Source organism: Protobothrops mucrosquamatus, unplaced genomic scaffold, assembly GCF_001527695.2.
Source record: "Protobothrops mucrosquamatus isolate PMUCROS unplaced genomic scaffold, P.Mucros_1.0 scaffold2594, whole genome shotgun sequence".
NCBI classification, from domain to species: domain Eukaryota; kingdom Metazoa; phylum Chordata; class Lepidosauria; order Squamata; family Viperidae; genus Protobothrops; species Protobothrops mucrosquamatus.
This window is the reverse complement of record NW_015388649.1, coordinates 48,174-53,024: the sequence shown is the minus strand read 5'-3', so window position 1 is coordinate 53,024 and position 4,851 is coordinate 48,174.

Below are 4,851 nucleotides of genomic sequence, written 5' to 3'. Positions count from 1 at the left end.
TTTTTTTTTTTTTTTTTGCAAAAGACCCTTCCAGACCTCCCCCCTCCCTCCTTTAAAACCTGGGGAGGGGGCTCTTTGGAGGTCGGCCTGGGCTGGCAAGGCCTGTCTGAACCCCCCCTCCCCTTTTTCCTGGCGGCCTCTCCCTCCCGCCCCCAGACCCCTCCGCCCCTCCCTCTTTTATTTATTTTTATTATGCATTTATTGGAACCATGGCTAGATTCAAACACAAATTTAATCCTGGCTTAACGGCATCTTATTTCTCTTCCCCCCCCTTCCTCCTTTATTTTTCTTTTTTCTCTCCTTCTTCCTGGATCTGAACCGAACTGGCCTTTTGAGGTTTCCCCCCCCCGGGGGGGTCGGTGTGTGGTTGTGTTGCCATTTTGTGCTGCTGCTTCTGTGCCTGCCTGCTGCTTTTTCCCACCAGGGTTAGCTGGTGTTTCCATTGTTTTGGTTGCGGGTGTCGCCTGCCAGCCAGGCCCTGGGCGACGCTGGCCCCCCTCCCCACATCATCCCTGGCTACCAGAACTGCCCGATGGGCTACCTGGGCGGACAACCAAGGCAACGCAACCTTGATTTTCCTGGTGCGTTTTGCAAAAAGCATCCGATGGGCATCTCGGTCCATTTTTCGCTACGACACACCTGGCGTTCCCAAGCAAGAGCCAGCAATGGCTTCCATCTCCTTTTTTTTTTTCTTCTTTCATGCGCTAGCAGTGCGAAGAGATAAAAAGGCCATCTTATTATTTTGGGGGGTGGGGGAGCCAGGCCCAAATTTGCATTTTTATGAGGTTTTAGCTTGTGTTTTTCCTGGGGGTGGGGGTGGAAAAGGGGGCGTCTGGTTTGGAGACATGCCGCAAGTGCTTCGGGGTGCTGTGGGTGATAAACATGGAAGCGTGTCTCCGTTGCGCACCTCTCTTTGGGTGGCTTTGTTTGTTTTCTGCTTTAAGCACAAAAAAGGCTCTCTTTTTACCTGGATTTTGGATGTGGGAAGTCAGGAAATCCACCCCAGGATTGTTTTTTTAAAAAAAAAACCAAAAAAAAAAACGGGGGGGGGGATTGTCCAAAACCGGTGACACACGAGATATTTGGGAGGAAGTTGAATTCCAAGGTTGCCTTCAGGAAAATTGCGTGCAATGTTGCGATGGGATTTGTAGTTTTTTTTTTTTTTTTAAACCCTAGATCTTATCCCCCCCCCTTTTGCAGGTTTTGTTGCATCTAGTAGTGGATTAAAAACCAGGCAGATCCAGGCCCAACTTGGCCCTGCAGAGAATTGGTTGTGTGGCAAAGACAAAAACCAAATCGTTGTTGCTTTTTCTTTGTTTATTTGTCATCTTCCCCTGAAAGAGAGGCAACACAAACCAAACCAAAGGAAGAATTGTAGCAATTGTAGGTTTATGTTTATATTTGCTAAGTGGGGCTCTCCTCTGATTAATCTCCCTCTTGCAACATTCTTATTTGATTGTTTGTGGTTCCCCAAAGTTTATGGTTTAATATTTGTAGCAATCTCTTGAGAGGCCAAAAAGTCTGGGGGGGTGTGCATTTTTGCACTGTGTTTTCAAACTGTCTGGCCTCTCTACAAGGTTTTCTCTGTCCTGCTGATTTTTTTCCCAGCTTACAGTTTCTTATTTGTGTTGTCTCGTGGTTTTGTTTTGTTTTGTAAGTTTTCACATGCAGTTTCTTATTTGTGTTGTCTCGTGATTTTGTTTTGTTTTGTAAGTTTTCACATGCCGTTTCTTATTTGGGTTATCTCTGATTTTTCATTGTTTCCTATTTTGATTTCTCAAACCGGACACTGGTCCACCTTTGGTTGGCTAAACTAAGTTTGATTTGGTATCTTATGGGTTTCTAAAAACCAGGCCTTGGTTTTCCCAGTCCTATAACCCCAAATAAAATAAGCTACTTTTAAAAATGGGTTTCTGGATGCAGCATGCCTGCGTGGTTTTTACAGGTTGGTGGAAAAGGAGCTGATAAATATAATACATGTTGCTACCTCACACCAAAAGGCTGGAATTTGTCAAGGCTTATTTCCCATGTAATTTAGTGATATTTCTGGTAGGTTTAGAGGAATATCCATCTTAGTTTTTCTCTGTCATGACAAATATTAGAGATTGTTGTGGGATGCTAGGCTGGAAAAAACAACATTGACATACTGGCCCATTGTGGGGGAAAAAAAGTAAATTAAAACTGTAATTAGACTCGCCATAAAAAGAGTGCGACCTTTTGGCTTCTACAGAGCTCTTCATCAGACTGGGAAGAAGTAGAGGTGCTCATCATTTGTGGCTAGGACGGGCACTTTTTGCACGTTGCGTAGTCTTTGCAAAACTCTTCTGACATTTGGGATGGCAAATTCTGTTTGCTTTGATTGGGACAGTGGGAGAAGCAGGGAATTTAGCTGTGGGAACCGTCGTCTTGTTGGGAAGGGACACAGTGTGACTTCCTGTGTTGCACTGAAGAATGTTGTGGAGTCATTCTCTGCAAAGAGGAGACTTGTCGTTGTCGTTTTAGGAACAGGAGAGAAAGCCTTTGACTTTGCTTGTTGGAAAGTTGCAAATGGCGATCACATCACCCCTGGGACAGAGAGACAGTTGTTTTGTCCCATTTTGTGACCTTCCTTGTCACGATTGTTAAGTGAATCAGATTCCCCCATTGACTTTGCTGGTTAGGAGGTCGCAAAAGGGGGTCACGTGACCCCAGGACGCTGCAGCCGTCCTAAGTACATGCCAGTTGCCAAGCCTTTTGAATTTGAATCATTTGACCGTAAGTGTGAAAACCAGTCGTAAGTCAGTGCTGTTGTAACTTTGAACGGTCACTAAACGAATGGCTGTAAGTCAGGGACCACCTGTGTCACACAACATGCTTTTTACTAGTTGTGTTTTTGTACTAGAGCAGGCATGTCAAACTGCCGGGATGCGTCACGCCAAAATTGCGCCCTCCCCATTGCCGTGACGTTGCGAGTTTGACATGCCTGTACCAGAGGCTAAACTTGGTTTTAAGTTTTTTCCCCCCCTCCTTTCTCTTTTAGCAACAGAAATTTTGGGTGGATTACCTGTATTTAATTTATTTAATGTTTATTAAATTTATTTGCCACTCATCTGGCTGCAAGTTGACTCTTGGCGGTTCGCAACGTTCATATTGATTGACATATTGTGCCGAGATGGATCTGTTTAGCTCTGCTTTACTAGAAAAGCTACACAAACTGGAATTACGTGTTAAACTGTAAATCCTGTTCAGGTGACACTTTCTGATCCGGGTATAAACAATCAAGCCAGATTTGAATTTAGGAATCGAGAATCAGATTTTTCTCTGCACAATCATTTTTCTCTGCACAAAATCTGGGAAAAAATAATTTTTTTTTAGGCAGGCTGCAATTTTCCAAAGAATGGATTTATTAACATCCCAGATACTTATCAAATAGAAACAGAGCCGAACGTGTATCGGACAGATTCAGAGTGAATCAAATTGGGCCTGATGTGAGCCCAGTGGGAATCGTTTCAGGAAATAAAATTGATTTGCTGAAGATACCCACCCTGGAAAAGAGGGCTGGACTAGATGCTCTCTAGTCCAGCCCTTCCAAACCATATGCTCTATCCTTCTCTGAAATTTATGGCCGGCAAAGGTTGGCCCATGATAGTGCAAGGTACATTTTCTGATGTTTCTTTTGGCCTAAGAAATGAAAAATGGATTTGAGGGATATTTTTTTCCTTATAGGTTTCATCTTTCTTTCTTTCTTTCTTTCTTTCTTTCTTTCTCTTACTTATTTATGTGGGAGGATAAATATGCAAAGGGAAGAAGGTTCTCTTGTGCCCTCCTTCCCATTTTAGGAACTTAAGGCAGGTTGAAATTTAACCAGCTGGGTAGTTTCCCTTACCATCCAGGACTGTGTAAACCGAATCCAGATCAGGTTAACTTCAGCAGCACTTTTCTTTGAAACTTCACTTCCCCCAGCGATCAGAATTTCAGTCCCGTGTTAAATGCTAAAAAAAAAATAAAAAAAAAATATTACACATTTCCGTTCGGGGTTGAAAACATTTCCTGAATCGAATCGGCGATTTTGCACGCCCAACGAGAAAGCTTTTGTGCTTTTGAACCAAGTCAACTTGGAAAAGTCATGCACGGTCCTATTAAAATGGATCATCCGTTGTTGTTGTTGTTTTAAAAAGTTGTGTTGGAGTTTGTTTTAAACCACCTTCAGTGTGCAGCATTGGCATGTAAGGTCATGTCCCCAAGTCTTTTCCTCAGACAGAAGATCTGTATAGCTTTTTTGATGGGGTGTTTTGGAGATAGAAATAAATGCTTCCTTGGTTGAGGAGGTGAAATTCCTTTTTTTGGAGGCTTTTTGCTGACATGAAGAGTTGCATTGTCTGTAAAATGAGAAAACCTTTCCTTCCTTCCTTTCTTCCTTCCTTCTCTCCCCTTTTTTCCTTCCTTCCTTCCCTCCCTTCCTTCTTTTCCTTCCTTCCTTTCTTCCTCCCTCCCTCCCTTCTTTTTCTTCTCTCCTCCCTCCCTTCTTTCTTTTCCTTCCTTCCTTCTCTCCTTCCTTCTCTCCTCCCTCCCTCCCTCTCTTTTCCTTCCTTCCTTCCTTCCTTCCTTCCTTCTTTTCCTTCCTTCCTTTCTCCCTCCCTCCCTTCTTTCTTTTCCTTCCTTCCTTCCTTCTCTCCTTCCTTCTCTCCTCCCTACCTCCCTTTTCCTTCCTTCCTTCCTCCCTCCCTCCCTTTTCCTTCCTTCCTTCCTCCTTCCCTCCCTCCCTTCTTTTCCTTCCTTCCTTCCTTCCTTCCTTCCTTCTCTCCTCCCTCCCTCCCTTCTTTTCCTTCCTTCCTTCCTTCTTTTCCTTCCTTCCTTTCTCCCTCCCTCCCT